The sequence below is a fragment of the Tachysurus vachellii genome, chromosome 17 (genome assembly GCF_030014155.1).
Source record: "Tachysurus vachellii isolate PV-2020 chromosome 17, HZAU_Pvac_v1, whole genome shotgun sequence".
Classification (NCBI taxonomy): domain Eukaryota; kingdom Metazoa; phylum Chordata; class Actinopteri; order Siluriformes; family Bagridae; genus Tachysurus; species Tachysurus vachellii.
The window spans coordinates 8,155,135-8,173,627 of record NC_083476.1 but is presented as its reverse complement, the minus strand read 5'-3'; the positions used below and the strand labels follow the sequence as shown (position 1 = coordinate 8,173,627).

Sequence of the window (18,493 nt, the reverse complement as noted above, 5' to 3'; positions counted from 1 at the left end):
TATAGGAGATGATTGAAAACAGCTCTGAGAAATAACCTATTGTCAGTGACCCCTATTTATACAGTATATAAATGTATACAGTTTATAAAGTAACACGTCTACATAAAAAAAGTAACCTGTTTGTTGCTGCAAGTCAAACTTTTTTGTGTGGCTTTAAGGGGCATAAGAGATTCTTTGATTTGAATCGATTAACATACATTGATTCACTTAGGCTAAGGCTCTGAACTTCATATATTCAGTACAGACGTACAGTAGACTATACAACTATACAAACTATCTGGCCAAAAGTTTGGTTTGCAGACATCTGACAATCGTATACTTATGTGCTACATGAACATCCCATTCCAGGAAGGCTTTTCAATAGATCTTGAAGTGTGTCTGTGTTTTCAGTATCGGTGTTTTCCGGTATCACTTCTCTCGTTACTTTCAAAAATTCTTGAATGCATTGTTTATAATTAACAGTCTGTCTATCTCTCACAGAACAACCTCCAAGACCCCAACCAGTCTGGCTTTAAAGCAGCTCATTCCACAGAGACAGCCCTTTTGGATGTCTCTGAGAAACTACATGCTGCTAGATCAGCCAAACTGTCATCCGTCCTTATCCTCCTTGACCTTTCAGCAGCGTTTGATACGGTCAACCACAAGACTCTCTTATCCACCCTCAGGAGTCTTGGGATTTGCGGATCAGCTTGGGAATGTTTCGCTTCCTACCTGGAAGGACGCTCATATCAGGTAACATGGAGGGGAGTGACATCTGCTCCACACAGACTCTCCACTGGTGTCCCACAGGGCTCACTACTTGGTCCTCTTCTTTTCTCCCTGTATACTCACTCTCTTGGTGAAGTTATTTCCTCACGTGGGTTCTCTTACCACTGCTATGCTGATGATACACAACTTATCTTCTCTTTCCCACCCTCAGATGCCACAGCTTCTGACCGGATCTCAGCATGTCTGGAAGAAATTTCATCATGGATGACTGCTCATCAGTTAAAGCTCAATCCTAGCAAAACTGAACTGCTGTTCATCCCAGGTGATTCATCCCCAGGTCATGATCTTGCTATATCCTTGCACAACGATCTGATCTCCCCTTCAGCCACAGCTCACAACCTTGGGGTAACCATGGACAATCAACTGTCCTTTTCCTCTGATGTTGCTAATGTGACTCGCTCATGTCGGTTTCTTCTCTACAACATTAGAATGATTCGGCCATTTCTGTCCACACAGGCTGCTCAGGTACGTTTCAGGTCTCTTGTCATTTCTAGACTGGATTACTGCAATGCACTGCTGGCAGGTCTACCTATGAACGCAATCCGTCCTCTGCAAATGATCCAAAATGCAGCTGTACAGCTTGTTTTCAACCTGCCAAAGTTCTCGCATACCACCCTGCTGCTGCAATCCCTCCACTGGCTTCCGGTAGCTGCACGCATCAGATTCAAAACACTGATGCTGGCCTACAAAGCCAAAAATGGACCAGCTCCCTCTTACAGTACCTCAAAGCCCTCATCACTCCTCACACTGCACACCACACCCTCCGATCTACCAGCACTGCTCGACTGGTTCCACCATCTCTCAGGGTAAGAGGCAAGTATACTACAAGACTCTTCTCTGTTCTGGCACCAAGGTGGTGGAACGAACTTCCCCTAGAGGTCCGGACAGCTGAGTCACTGGCTATTTTCAAGCGGCGGTTGAAGACCTACTTATTCAGGAAACACTTCAACTAGCACTTCTTTCCTTATCTTTTGCATTTAAAAAAAACAACAAAAAAAAAAACCTTTGACACTTTTTCATTGAAACTGATGTTTTAAACTCATGGTATCTTAAGTATGTAACTTAGTGAGCCAGCATTAATGTATTCAATGTTAGAGATTTAAGCACTTATGTACGTCGCTCTGGATAAGGGCGTCTGCCAAATGCTGTAAATGTAAATGTAAATGTTTTGATTTGTGTTCATTCAGCTACAAGTGTATTAAGTAAAATCAGGCAATGATGTTGGGTGACGAGGTCTGGGGTGCAGTCGGCATTCCAGTTTATCCCAAAGGTGTTCAGTGGGGTTGAGGTCAGGGCCCTGTGCAGGACACTTGAGCACTTCTACACCAACTTTGGGAAACTGTGTCATATAGCTTGCTTTGTGCACAGTAACAATGTCATGCTGGAATATGTTTGTGCCTCTATATTATAATACTACATATAACAAAATCCTGTAAAATTGTGTTTTTCTAAATTTGAGGCAACGGTTCAGGGGGAAAACATATCAAGTAGTCCACATACTTTTGTCCAGAGTGTAAATCTTTTCTCAAATATCGTAAACATATAACGTTAAGAATTCTTTGTAAGTAGGACATGTGTTTGACACAGCTTTAGTCTTACCCCTAGACAATGAGGGTGACACTGTAGCTTTGATGCTACATTATGCTCAACTTTAGAAGGCCATCAAAAATATAGGTAAGTTACTTTTATACCGTGTGATAATTTTCCAAAGAACACAGCCATGTGATCAGGTTAACAGAACACGGAAGTGGTTCTTGGCTAGCTGTGGTTAGTGCATGGCAGGTTAAGACAGTATTTGTCGAAGGAGGCACGTCTCGTCTTTTCACCACTTATTCTCTCTCTCTCTCTCTCTCTCTCTCTCTCTCTCTCTCTCTTTCTTGCAGTGATGTGTGATTTGTGAAGGATCTGGCAGACTGTCCATGCCGGATACATGACTGTGTGTGATACCAGCTTGTGTGTGTGTGTATGTGTGTGTGTGGGTGTATGTGTGTGTGTGTGTGTGTGTGTAAAACTGTGTGCCTTTAGTTTCAGTGTTTGTAGATAAGTAGGTAGTAAAACCCATAAATGAGCATCTGTTTATGTTGTATATTTAATCAACAACTTCAAAATGTTGAAAGATAAGACAACTGTGGGTAACAATTCTGACATGGCCTGTGTGATTCCAGTCAAGAATGTGATGATCAGAACTACCATAGCTTAGCAATCTGTTGGACTATGGTAGACAAATTGTTTTCTTGGAGTTGAAGAAAAACTCTGGACTTTGAGCTGGACTTTTGATGCGAGATTGAGAGAGAGAGAGAGAGTAATATTTTCCAGAAAATTCCACCCCCCAAAAAAGTCTGATAAAATAATTAGCACAAAAAGTCCAGGAAGCAGCTCCAATTTAACGCGAGTTACGACGTGCTTACACATGCCGACGGTGTTGAATGTAATTAGTGCTCATTATATAAGCAATAAAATAGGACAAAAATTAATTCCCAACATGGGGGGTGATATAGCCTGATGTGGAACAGCAGCATGTTTTTAAACCATGTATGTTTACATGTAATTGAGTAGAAAACCAGTGAGACATTATAGTAACTATAAATAATCACCCCCTTATCAGCCTCTCTGTCTCTCTCTAATTTTTTTCTATGAACCATAAAGCACATAAACCCTGTTCTCATGCTGGAAAACTTACTGGTGATACCAAACGCTGACACTGAAGATTCCTTTCATAAACATAGATCTTCCTCCAAACAAATCCCGGTGAACAAGCTGCTACTATTAACTAAAAATATCACACTAAAATATTATAACATGTGCATTAGCATAAACCTGCAGTTTGCTTTTTAGCCGACATGTCTGTCAGAGCTACTGTTCCAAAAAATTAACATTTGCTCATCACTCACATTTAAGAAACCTAATTCAGTAGGCAAAATCTTTTTCATTCAAAATTTTATTTTATTCAATGATATTATATTTGATTGTTGTCTGTTTGTTCAGTTACATTTCTGCATGAAGTTTGTTTAGTGTTATCAACAACACACACACTCACAGGCACACACACAAACTATGCGAAACAGCACCTTGCCACCGCTTCTTGAGGTGATTAGGTCCAAAGGGCTGTGAGAAAGCCATAAAACAGAATGGTATCACACATTTATCTCTACAAATGCCTGAAAACTATTTCCTCACTCCAGATAAATATGTTCCTTTGTAAGTTTCCTTTGTAAAAACCTGAAATCTAAACTATCATGGAGACATGGCAGGCAAGGCACATCTTTTATTCAACATCATACTTTTAGTTAACATTAACACTCAACACTTCCTTAATTCTTCTCAGAGTCTAAAGGTCATACAATTCACAGCCAAAAAAAGCATAACCCTGCTGCCAACAACTCACACACACCTCCTTAATAAAACCCCCAGGATAGAGGATTTGAATGTAATGGGCAAACCTTCAGGATTCTGTTTACAAAAAAAGCCCTTGGCCCCTGCACTTGGCGCTCAACCAAAGACCGAAATGCACACAAGTGAAATCCTAATCAGCTCCTGATTGGTGACATTGTAAATAAATTTCTCTCTTTGCTGGCAAACAGGACCTCACTTATCTATCTGTGTATGAAGTGACTTTATTAGTCTTGTTGTATCGTTGTGTGTTGTGTGAAGTGGGTCGAGGTGTTAAAGCATAAAACATATGCAGAAATCAGGTGGAAGAATGTGTTAAAAGGAATTTAAGAATACAACGAGCACAGGGTCAACGAAACTGGGTAACTTTAAAAATCAACCTAGTGAAGCCTTCAACTGTCCAGTTTTAATGAGTCTGAGTCCATTGCTGCTTGAGTGGAATGCGATTTTATCTTGGAGGCCATTTGCCTCAAGGATGAACACTGAGTACTGCTTTTCTGTTCACCACAGATGTATAAAGTGTTCACCTGATTTAGAGAATGTTGTGTGTTCTGAAATATTTAAAGCATCAAGTATGGCACTGTAAAAACAACATGGTCAAAGTCACTAAGATCACATTTTTCCCCTGTTCTGGTGTTTGATGTAAACATTAACTGAAGCTCTTGACCTGTGTCCACATGATTTCATGCGCTGAGCTGCTGCATGCCAGACTTATTATATAACTGCATGAATGAGCAAGTGTACCTAATAAAGTGACCATTAAGTATACTCTGTCATGAATGTCACAACAACAAATGTTGTGGTATAAGTGGAATAAAACACTTGCTTTTATTGGAAAATCCTTTATTTCCAGAGTGGTAACAGTACTGTAACTCTACACGTTATACAACCCCATAACTCAAATTCACTCAAATAACTAAGTCTTTAATCTTATATACCTTATAAATAAGTTAAACCTAAAAAGGTCATGTCATGTCATATAGTTTCTTTTTCAGCAAATAATACAATTCTTTTACAGAATAATATCATACACTTTATGGCCAGAATTTGAGTCGTCCCCAAATAGTTGCCACAATGTTGTTCAGAACGTGTTTGTATGCTATAGAATTATGTTTTCTCTTCACTAAAACTAAGTCACTTCCGAATCTGATTGATTTTTATTTACAGTGTTTAGCAGACGCCTTTATCCAGAGAGACTTTATACAACTGAGCAATTGAGGGTTAAGGGCCTTGCTCAAGGACCTGGGATTTGAACTCATGACCTTCCAAGCAGTGGTCCAATACCTAAACCACTAAGCTACCACATGCCACGTCTGGCTTAGTTTCAGACTCACCTGATTCTATCAAATCCCAGTGCATTTGCATTCATCTTACGTCATGACAAATGCACATGTAGAACGCAATGTGACTCATTACATTTTCTGGGGTTTTGTTTTTGTTTGTTTGTTTTTACTTTTTTGGGGCTATTCTGAGCTGCAGTGTGATTATTGCCTCTATGTGTGTTGCATATCATAATTCATGACATGTTCTGATTAGCTGTTAAAACTAAACATATCATCATCCACTAAAACATATGTACAGGTTATTTTATTTCCTGAAAAATTGCAGACCTTACTATGAGGTGTGTTCACATTCACAGGAATCGCAGCATATTTCCTGTCAGAATAAACTCAGAAGACCACCTCGAGTCTCGGGTTCAGTACCATGGTGCACTTCCTGGTCCACATGACAGCTTTTACATTACCAGTGTTTTATGTGAACTATGTTTTGGATTAAACTGCCGGTGTGAAAGCCGGCTAAATAAACCTGTTTCATCATGATGGAGACCTGACCTCAAGCTCATTAGACACCTCTGGGATTAATCAGAAGGCTGATTGCTGACTGCTTAAGGGGCAGTAGTAGCTCAGTGGTTAAGATGATGGATTACTTCTCAAAACATCCCATCAAATCCCACCACTACCAAGCTGCCGCTGTTGTCCCTTGAGCAAGGCCCTTAACTCTAAATTACTCAGTTATATAAATGTAAGTTCCTTTAAATAAGGGTGTCAAATGCTGTCAATGATTGTGCGCCAGACTTTCTCACCTGAATGGGCAAATCCCCACATTCAGAACAGTGGAGGCAAATAGGGGATAGGCTGGGTCTTGCACATTTTGTTTATCTTTGCATTGCAGATTTTTGTATAACTTTTTTTGAATGTCTTTAACAGGGTACACAGACTTTTTTTTTTACCGGAAGATTCAAGCATTCCTCCATTATATAAAGCTTAATATGACACTTTCTCAAAATATTTCTAGATAGTTGGCTAATGTTACACTAGCCGTCAAGGGGAAACTTACTGGAAATGTTAACACACCATTGAATGCTCTCTGGCATACATTTAAAGAATGTTTAAAAAAAGTTATATAATATATTTCTGTGATAACTCGCAGTATGTTAACTTTCATTTTCTTTTCAGAACTGCAGGCTTGGTGCACATACTAAACAATAAACTCACAAAAGCACAACATGAAAAGCACAACATTTACCTCTTGTGCGTTATTTAGTACAATGGAAAAATCCAAAAGGTTGTGATTATTTACACAAAATTAAACCTTTTACTTTAAAGCATTTTGAAGACTTATATATAAAAAAGAAATATATAAAACCTTTGTGATAATAGAAAAAAATAACTGCTGGATGCTGAGAAGCATAAGAAAGTGTGCCCTTTAAAACCCTTTTCTGTACTTACTTTCTCTCTCTCTCTCTCTCTCTCTCTCTCTCTCGCACACACACACATAAACACACACACATAAACACACACACACACAAACACACACACACACACAAACACACACACACACACAAACACACACACACACACACACATAAACACACACACACAAACACACACACACACACACACACACACACACACACACACACATAAACACACACACACATAAACACACACACACACACACACACACACACACCCTTTCCATACATGTGGTAGAGAAAGTCTTTAAAAGGCCAAAACCAGCCTGACTTGTTACTGGAATGTTGACCTGATGAGGCATTTAAAGAGAGAGAGAGAGAGAGAGAGAGAGAGATGGGGAGATGATGCTTGGGGGTTAACGCTGGTAAATAGCTACTATTCAAGGTCAGACAAACAACAGTGCTGCCAATTTTCTCATAGCTCTACCCTGTTATGGAAATAGAATGCTACCGGACATATTAATGCCGTCCTCTGATCCTTCTAACCAAGCATAACCTATAATATTTTAACACATGTGAATCGGCAGCATTCTTTTGCCCCATAAAGCAGGATAAACATCAACTTCATCTGTGCAGGGCATTCTTTAACTCCCGCTTTTGAAATGGTAGATATGGTGCGAGTGACTGGAAGATATGGTGCACAGTGCAGGAAAGCCACAGAGTTACAGCTTGGAGCAAAGAATAAATCATGGAAATTACATCATTTCCTATTGTCCCTTTGTTGTATATACAGGGTTTCACAAATCACTAGAAATATATTGAGCAAATATGTCTATCTGAATAGTGAGCAAAAGCTTCATAAACATGATACAGCACTACATCAGGCATAAGGGTAAACATCCGGAGTATATGTTGTAAAAATAAACCCCAAATGAAGTAGTATCTAGTTTTACTCTCATCCCATGTTACATAGGAATTTTTTTTTATTGGCTGCTGTTACATGTTGACATTCATTGTTCAATATTCTGTAATGACCATTTCACTTTTTCATTTTAAGCATGTTTGGTTATCAGTCATCCCTTCAAAATTCCCCAACAGCACCTACCATCTCTACACAAATCACTATCGACAGCCAAAAAGGTCATAGAACTAAACTGGAAGATCCAAAAATACCCTCTCTGCATTGGCCACCTTTTAACATTGCACTCAACATCAGAACATCTTACAGCGGCTATTAGAGACAGAACCCTGTCATATTTAGACATATCTGTAGATACCATTTATCACACATTGTTATAAATCTATATGTCTTTACAGGTTGTTAGTGTGCAAAAGACACTTGTATTGTATAAAATATTCAATGCACATGAACTGAGAAACGTTTGATTTTACATATCATTTTAAAGCAGTGGGTTGCTCTGGGTTGTTGATCAGAAGGTCAGGGTTCAAGCCCTAGCACTTCCAAAGCTGGGGTATGTGAAAAAAGAAGTTCACTGTGCAGTAATGTATATAGGACAAAAATAAAAGCTTCTTCTTCTTCTAAAATAAAAGTACCTGTATTTGTTTTCTGCACTATGCTAGGACCTACATGCACTAAATATGACTTCATGACTGTCTCAATTCACTCATGCAGCATACCTAGCATATCTGAGCAACTTGTCAAGCATTATATAATCATATTATGTTTCTATTCATAGCCCTACTATTCTCTTCCCATTATGTGCTTGTGTTCTTGTATAGGTGATGCATGCTGTGCATTGTGTCCATATGGCCTGTGTTTACAGAGCCTCGAATTAGAATTCAGCTCCTTCATGTTTTTTTTTTTTTTTTTTACAATTTCAAGTGTTACAACCTGGAACTGAAATGAACTTAACTGGAATTAAATATAAGGAACATACACAACGCACGTAATATTTAAGTGAGGCAAAAATCAATATAGTTTGCAAAATGAATTGCATAAGAAGAAGCTCTTATTTTGTCACATTTACATTACAACATAGTGAAATTCTTTCTTCGCATATCCCAACTTTGGAAGTTGGGGTCAGAGTGCAGAGTCAGCCACGATACAGCACAGATACAGTGCAGAATCAGCCACGATACAGCACACCTGGAGCCGGAAGGGTTAAGGGCCTTGCTCAATATTGTTACTATGCCTGATTGCTCCCTCTGTTGGGTCCCCCTACCCAACAGAGGGAGCAATCAGGCATATTAACAATATTAATGAAAAAATGCTTATCAAATAATGTGTTGTAAACTCGGCAAACATATAACATAAAAAGGTTTTCTGGTCTGATGAGACCAAAACTGAACTAAACCACTTGTAGTGTCTGCATTGAAAGCATTTCACAAGATGGTAGCAACAGAGCTGTGTTCAATATTGGCAATTTGATATATCACCGAAAAACTAAACAGAACACAGGATCACTCAGGTAACTCGAGCAAATACTGCACCAAAGCAACACACCTGAGGAAGAAAAATTTTCCACTTGACTGTGAAAAGGTCAAAAATCCTACAGAGAGGGTAACTGAATTCACTGCTTTGGATGACCAACCCATCACTGTGGTAAAGAACACAGGTTTCTGTCCTCTTTTGGAGCTTTTGGAGCCATTGTACTGCCCTTCATTTCAGACAATACTTTATTGGTTGTGGGGATGCTTTTCAACAACAGAGAAAGGGAATCTGGTCAGAATTGAGGGCATGATGCATGAGTAATCCTAGAAGAACATGTGTTAGAGTCTGTCAGAAACTTGAGACTGGGTAAAGGCTCACCTTCCAACACAGAAACCAAGATCTAGAAAGGCTTCAATACGATTGTGAACTTGTAGCAAAACTTAAATATGGCTGTTTACCAATGGTATACATCCAGCCTGACTAAGCTTGAGCAGTTTAGCCCAGAAGAATGACCAAAAATATAAAGCTATGCTAATAGAGAAACATCCCAGAAGGCCTCTGTTATAGCCAACAGTACCAATTTCTACCAATTACTAATCTATAGGGTTGTATACCTATGGTAACAACATGTGTTTTCTTTGATTAATTAACATTTGTACCACAATTAAAGGAAAATGTAACTTCAACTGTTAGGCATATTGTGCAAAGTAATTACATTCTATTTTAATATCAGGTTAAAACAATACAAATCACTGCATGTATAATTTCCAGAGGGTGAATACGTATGAAAGGCACTATATATAACATATTAAATCTGGTATAGATATTTTCACTGTATGTCATTTGTAATTTGTTTAACACAAAGCCGTCAGTCACATAAAAATTATTATTGTATTGTAGATCATTTTTTCTATCCTATTCATTTCCCATTATGGAGTTCCTCATTACACGTCCAACATCACGCCAAAATGACTCTTTATAAATATGATTGATGAATTTCAAAAGAGGACAAAAGAAAGGTAAAAGATTACAGGATAAGGTAAAAAATGTAGTCTTGATGTAATACAATACCGGTATTAGAGGATTAGAAGGTCTGTCCTTTGCTAAAGAGATAACGAATAATCTGACAGGAAACATACTAATCTAAGGGTAATTGTCATCAAAGAAAATAAATACACATGCACAGCATTCTCATGGCCTTTATACTTAATGCTCATCTATCTTCACCTTTTTTTCTCTCTTCATTCTCCTCTCTCCTTGTTTTGCCGATATAAACCTATCTCTCACTGTGATTTCATGTGACACAGACGAATATCAGGAAATACACTGAAGAATGCACCCTCCTTACTGCACTACCATGCCAAACCTCCCAAAGGATAACTATTTCTCATAACAGTGATGTAACATACGTTTTAGCTTCAATCCACCTTAATATTAAATGAACACACTGTTATGGTCAGAAATGAGTTCTAGACTGATTTATGCCACAATTACATTCTTCAGTGCTGTTGAGTTCCACACCCATAAGCATAGTTTGGAGTATTACCCAGGTAATGTTTAATCCAGGTCATCTGTCTGTATGTACGAGCTTGTTTTCCTTTGGAAAGCTTTCTTGGGTTAAAAATATACTCATATCAACAAACAAAACTGATAATGAACTGCAGAATTTCAGTTCCCAGGATAAGGGCTGATTAATTTATGTGTTATTAAGTAGTACTATACTTACAAAAATAATATTACAAAGTAATAGTAATGAAAACGTAAGCATTTGTTATTCTATGAAAGCAGGGACAGACTACCAATGGGCCTACTGGTCAAGTGTGAACAAAATGGGAACAGGGGGTCACAACAAGCATGTGTTTGCAGATTTAAACATGAAGAAAGTCAGATAAGAAAAAGATTATTTTAGAGCATGAGCCATTTGAGTAGCATATAAAATGATGGAAATGTATGGCTTTGAATTTATAACCAATGAATGGTCAGTTAGGCTGTAACTCTAACAAAATTTTAGAACTCTTAACACAAAATGGACCAAAGAAGACTGAATAGTGTCAGCACTTCTCAATGATATGTTGGGCAAGTTTGTGAGGAGAAAAAGGAAGCTAGTCACCAAAAATCAGACTGTGTTCTGCATAGCACAGAGGTATGTACGATTTTGCATGGGGTGTGGGGTGGGGCAGTCAGGCCACTTTGCTTTGGGCCATGCACAGTATGTGGGCAGAGGAAAGCCCACAGGTCTACGATTTACTAATCCATCCTTTAATATAAGAGTTACATTTAAAACTTTTCAAAAATAAAAAAAGAAACTTACATAAAGAAGATCCCTCATAATAATGTGTGTTAATCATATATTAAAATATATGCAAAATGCCAGAATGAGCTCATGGTGGAGTCACTCAGAAGACACCACTCCACCCAGGAGAAAGACTTCCACCAAATGTCAACTCCATAGTAGCTGAAACAGGCGAAGAAGTAATCCCCGTTCTTGGAAGATTCCACAATTTTACGCAACACTGAATCAGCATTTTCCTTTCCTGCTTGTAGAAAGGATCGTTATATTTCATCAGACCTGCTCCTTAGAGCTGACAAAAACAAACTTTGGAAAGACCCAAGCTTTCAGAGACAGTAGTAAGAGCTTACAAATCCATTAAACATGGGTGCGGGTAGTAAACATCATGGCAAGATGTGTGCACACGCATGGTTTTTTGTTGTCTGTTTATATATAATAATGGCACCTTGTGACTGAGGTTCTGCTTCAAGAATCACAACAAGTAATCAGATACATTCATTGGAAAACACGATTTTTAAACGTTTCTCAGCCTTCCATTAAAACTGAATGGATGTATGAGTTTTCTCCAACAAGTGAGCTGTTATAACCTCATTTAAAAATACTGTATAAACAGCTCCACTTCACTGACTTGAAAGAGAAAAGCAAATGAAATTGACCAACATGCTCAACTATTTTAACGAACGACTAGCGCAGATAAACACTACATCCTTCACCTCAACAATTAACTCAAAAAAATGACAAACAACTTAAGTAAATAAAAAATGGAAGCGTTTTTCTTCATTACTTGTTGCTTTAAACGGAACAAAGCGTTCACCTTACTATAAGAAAAGACCATCAGAAACCTAATAAACTAATACATTCTGTATAACTGTAGAGTGATAATCTAATCTGTTCTATTATAATCAAATGTGTGATCATCTATTCAAATGTATCTACTAGCCAGTCTCAGTGGAGGTGAGAAGACATTTTGGACACATTGTCCTCCTGTGACATGCCTTTCAGATGGAATGTTGTCTAGTCCTTTTAAAATGTTTAACAGTCCAGTACAATGCGCCTGTTGCACTGCAGCCTCAGATTGCTATTCTGTGCTCACAGGAGTGAAACCCAACATGGTTTTCTCCTGTTGTTGCTCATCCACCTGAAAGTTTGACATGTGAGATTGTTTTCTGATCACCGTGGTTGAAAAGAGTTATTTGAGTTATTACAGCCTTGTTGTTAGCTCAAAGCAGCCTGGCCATTCTCCTCTGACCTTTCTCGTCAACAAGGCATACACAACTTCTGCTCACTGGATGTTTTCCACACAGATCACTGTACTCTAGAGACAGCTGTTTGCGAAAATACCAGGTGATCAGCAGTTTCTGAAATATTCAAGCCAGCCATGAGATCAGAGATTTCCTCATTCTAAAGTTTTGAAGTGAACAATAACTCAAGCACTTTGTGCAATTTTATGCTTTGTACTGCTGCCACTTTTCTATTAAGACTAATCATATGTGTTACATTAATGCAGTGATTATTGGGGCAACAATAACATCATATATAACTTTTTCAGCATTACTCTGTGTAGCAGTTCTGCAAAAAATATTTAAAAATAATAGTAGACCTTTTGCACGTTTACACACGTAAACGTTTGTGCATGTATCTAAGCATGAGTGGATACTGTGTGTGTGTGTGTGTGTGTGTGAGAGAGAGAGAAAGAGAGAGAGGTTTCACCTGAACAGGTGAATATGCCTACCTCTCAGATCAGGTGTCTCAGGGAGTGGTGCTCCTTTTATTGTTTTACCTTAAAACCAAAATGTGATCCACAAACAACAAATCAGCTGCAGAGTGAACTCTAAACCACCAGGCAATTACACAGACCTCCAACTGCTGCTCATTCTTCCTCTGTTTCTTTCTCTCTCTCTTTCTCTCTACCTTTCTATCCCCAAACACAGTGGATTGAGAAAGGAATCAAATTACTTCCCTCCCCCTAGCCAATCAGCATGCATGAATGGAAACCATGTTGATGATGTCACAGGGCAGGTTACACATCTCTCTATCCTTTTCTCCACTTCCTTCTTCTCCATCACCTATTTTCATTCTCGGCAGGCTTACATTATTACACTTTAATAGGTGGAGAAAACAAACCCCATTTCTGCTTGTTTAGAAAAACTTTTGTTTTGCCTCCTGCTTGCCCTTTTTATACAAAATGATTGTGTCTTTAACCTCATTGTGTTTAGTCTGCATCACCTGAGATTTTCTTTTTAGTATATATACACCCTTGTATTCATCACGGGTACTAGTCAGCCTTGTGAGGACTTGAATATCAAAATGGTTTCCTGTTTGCAAAATCTCAACTCTTATGACATTCTAACTAAATTCTATATTCATATCCATTTATAGTTTGTCACTTGTGGTTGTCGCCATATATGTACAGGTAGTACTGTTTTCTCTATTGTGGGTCTGTTTTATACAGTGTTGTTGTTTTTTTTGTGTGTTTCCATGAGCAACAGTAATGTCATGCTGATCCCAGGAGTAAGATATAAATGCAGGCATAATTTTACTTTAAACTAAAACACAAAACAAAAGACAAGGTTAGTCAAGGTAATGGAGGTGTATTGTTCATGGAAAAACAAGCAAAATGTTCAGCAACAGAAGAAATGAAGAGTTTACTGTATATAGGGTACTAATCAGGACTAAACACAAAATAGGTGTGCAGCAAAACAATTGGGTCAAGTATTGTGCGTTAATCCAGATGAAGAGATTCAAACACTGATTCAGGTTGACTCTGGAGCTCAAGCGATCTCTATTAGTTATTACCACTCAGTAGAGGAACCAATGATCTCTGTTACTTCCTTCTGAGCTTAACAATATACACATAATTTACCGGACAGATGCAAAAAGCATTTCACTGCATGTCATACTCTGTATGTACATGTATGTGACAAATAAAATTTGATTTGATTTGATTTTTAATGAAAGGGAATATATGACAGGATAAGAGTTTTTTCATAATTTGCAAAAAATGGGAATGAATGGCAGATAGGGACTAAAGATCACTTATATCATGTCCTTGTCCAAGGAATCGTTTGAGCCAATTAGAATTATATCTTTACCATGTCCATATCTAATTGGCAAGGAGCTGATAACATTGTCACACTGTGATTATAGGCTAGATTAAGGTTAGATGTTAGGCCAATTTTATTTATATGAAATGAAACTAAATTCAAGCACATCATTTTGCCCATTTGAATTCATTTAAATTTAAATTCCATCACGAGGATTATCTAAAGCTGTGTCCGTAATAGCATACTATACACTATACACTATGTATTCATTGATAGAGACTTCAAAGCACTTCATACAAACTAAACTCCAGTGAATTGTATTGAAATTGTGAAAGTACACTGGTGTTCACACTTGCCTGGTAGGCTAGCTAATAGATTTATTATGTGTCTTTACCGTACCCTGTGTGGTAAATGCGGTTCCCTGAGCACCTGCCCTTTTGTCTCTGGATGTACACAGTGATCTTTCTGAAAAGACTTTTAAAGAGTTGTTAAATGCAGCAATTTATGTGTGTTTACACATCCAGGCCTAAATGTTCAAGTTCTAGTGTTTATGTAAGCTGAAGTCAGTACACGTAATTCCTAAGTTCTTCTATCTATGTGGTGTGTTTAATATTATTAAATCTTTCCCCGAGTAGAATTAAACAAAACATTAAGAACCGCTGTTCATGCCTGTACATGCATGATGAAAGAACTGACCCTGACTGCTCTTTTGATGACATAATCAAGGTGCTTGTTTTCAGGATATTGAACATAAAAGTGATGAAAGCACACATAACAATTCACAGTTTCTTACACTGACCATTTGATTGTTTGGATGGAAATACAGAAATTTCCACTTGACTATAAACAGTTTTAGAAAGGACATTATTTACATTTCCATTATTTACTGTCTGGTATCACACAAATGAGGACGGGTTCCCACCCGAGCCTATGTCTTCCTGATTTCATCTCAGAGAGTTGTTCCTTGCCACTGTTGCCTGCAGCTTGCTCATTAAGGATAAGTGTTATGGATAAATATTAATTTCATTTTAAATGTATTTTTTTATTCTTTGTTTTAGTATTTCTGTAAAGCTGCTTTGAGACAATGTCCACTGTTAAAAGCGCTATACAAATAAATTTAATTGAAAATTGAAATACAGTTTTCTGTTCTTCATTAGCTGTGGACATTTGGACAAGAGACAATAAGAGCAATATGAATCTAATTTCATGAATGATGTCTCTGCTTTTAAGTACACAAAAACTACTCTCATACATAATACACCAGGGGAAAGTAATATACCTAGCTGCAAAAAGCAGATAGGAAATAGAGATGAATGAGAAAGAGAAAGTGCATAGATATGAGTAAACATCTCTTCTTAGTGATTAATGAACAGGTGAATAGGACTGGAGAAACATTTAGAGTGTGGACATGAGAACACACAAGCTACATTCAATGTAACTGTGTGTGTGTGTGTGTGTGTGTGTGTGTGTGTGTGTGTGTGTGTGTGTGTGGGTGAGGGTGGGTCGGGGTACCAGTCTGTGTTTTGTAAACAGGCGTAAACAGGTTTGCTACACCTATGCAAATACATACAGATAATTTTACATTCACAAGCAGGTCCATGTCAGCAGCTTCAGGCAATGTTTACATTGTCAAAATCAATGAGAGAAATTTTTTTCCTCATTCTGATTGTCAGTGTCATGAACATGTGAACCTGGAGGAACCAAGATGTACAGTACACCACTCATCAGTCGTAAGACTCAGAAGACCAGACTGGATTTCTCAAAAAAATACAGAGAACCACAAAATGAATGGAATCAAGATTAATTCTACCAAAGTGATGAAAAGGCCAACGTGCTCATGATCCAGAACATATGAGCTCATTGTTTACATTTACGGAATTTTCCAGACAACCTTATCCAGAGCGACATACATTTTTTTACAACTGAGCAACTGAGGGTTAATGGCCTTGCTCAGGGGCAGCTTGGTGGACCTGTGGTTTGAATTCATGACCTTCCTATTGGTAGAACAGCAACTTAGCTACCACATTATCTCACACTGGAGGTAGTGTCATAGATTGGGCTTGATTGGCTGCTTCTGGAACAGACCTAATCATTATTGATGATGTATATAATGACAGTCTGTATAACAATGAATTCAGGTGTCTATAGAAACATCCTGACTGTAGGTCATGGATTGGCTCATTTACTTATTTGCAAGTAAGAGAAATTCAACCAATAAAAAGTGTTATTTACTTTACCATACTTTGTATTGTTCTGTTCCAATACAGATTTGTTTAACAAATTTAGATGTAAATATCAGGAAATAAAAGCAGAAATTAATCTACTGATGTCAAATACATCCAGAAGCTATATTCATGTATATTCATTAGGCATGTACTGTTACACAAATCTGATTTGATAGGATATGGTGTTGTGGCAAACATGTGAACCATTAAGCCACTGTATGCTTTTGTTTAATTAAAACTTTCAGCTCTATAATAGTACAATAACTAAAACTTTCTAACAAAACAGTGTAGTTTTGCATGGTTTATTTTGACTCTCGGCATCACCTAATGAAACAAAAGCTTTACATTAGAATGTAACCCAGTTAAACATGGTTAAGTACATATTAGATCTCTGGCCATGTTTTCACTGGTGTGACTCTTGGGGTGGTGAGTCACAACCCTGGGGCTGATAACTAGTTGTGCTTTTAAAGTTAGCAGCCTAAAAACTGGGCACTATTAAATTCTACCTTTGATGCTGTGTTTGTGGGGTGAAGTGGAGTTATGTGGTGTTGTTCTCTGGAGTCGTTGTGATGTTGCTTTGTCCTAATATTGTGCATGTGTAATATGATTATATGTGTCGCTGCATACTGCTGATGTGTTGTAGTGTTGAGCTGGAAGTAATCCATGTTCTTCTGCAGAACACAAACCAAAATACCAAGACAAACAATCAACCGGTCCGACATCATTCAGCTTAGTTCCCAGCTCTGTTTGTCTTTCTGTACTTTTATCTCTCACTTTGAATAGAATAGAATGAAGCCATTCAGTGGCCATATTGTTTACATTATGTCACACTTTTTTCTCTCACTTTGTCTCTTAAAGTAAAAAAAAACTCTTTCTGTAAAGAGTTAAATTAATGACTAAATAATGAAAAAAGATCAGTTATAATATCACCAATAATATGGGCATAACAGTAGTTTTATGTTCTGTTCAAACACACACACACACACACACACGGCATGCAGGAGCTACATGGCATATGTGTGTTATAATGTATTGTCTTGTTAGCCATAACCAAAAATAAAGGAATAGTGAGAAGGAGAGAAGTGTGAGGAGGAAATAGAGAGAGGAAAGGAGAGACAGAGATGCTGGGCAGATGGCAGATATAAGAGGCACTGTTAAATATTTATTCCTGAGTGTAATGTTTTTACTACTTCTGCGCACACATACACACCCAAATCCCCCCCCCCCCCCAAACACACAAACACACACACACAAACACTTCACACCCTGCACACATTACCATACTTAAGACCTTTGTGTCATTAGTGGGCTAATCATTTAACTGCTGATGTTAAAATGTTAAATAAATCTAATAATAAAAATACTTTCCAAATCTAATTTTAAATGTTTAAGTATTTAAGTACATTTTCTAAAACTCCAATGATGAAAATTGTTTCCAGAGGTTTCATACACAAGTTAAAAGCTTAGAATCTGTCTGTCTGTATGTAGCTCAAGTAAGATTTCTTTGTTTTTTTTCTTTAATCTGTCAATACTGTTAATGGATGCTTTTAGATAGTTATAACTTGTGCCACTGAACAAAAAGGTAATAATAATTTGAATAATTTCTGATTTTTATTCTAGATTATCAGACAAAAATGCCCTTATTCTGATTTTTCTTTTTGATTCATGAGCCACATGGTGCATGCATAA

At 37.7% G+C, this 18,493-nt stretch overlaps 1 protein-coding gene across 4 annotated transcripts in view; it reads right to left on the bottom strand.

The window, feature by feature from the left end:
• shroom3 (shroom family member 3) overlaps window positions 1–18,493 on the bottom strand; it is a 74,318-nt gene that overhangs the window by 30,175 nt on the left and 25,650 nt on the right. For 2 of the 4 annotated variants that reach the window (XM_060891280.1, XM_060891281.1), the window contains exon 1: window positions 13,268–13,433. The exons of the other annotated variants lie outside the window; for them this stretch is intronic. The gene's annotated coding sequence lies outside the window, so the exon portion shown is untranslated. Of the gene's footprint in view, window positions 1–13,267; window positions 13,434–18,493 lie in introns of those variants that run through there. 4 annotated transcript variants of the gene reach the window in all.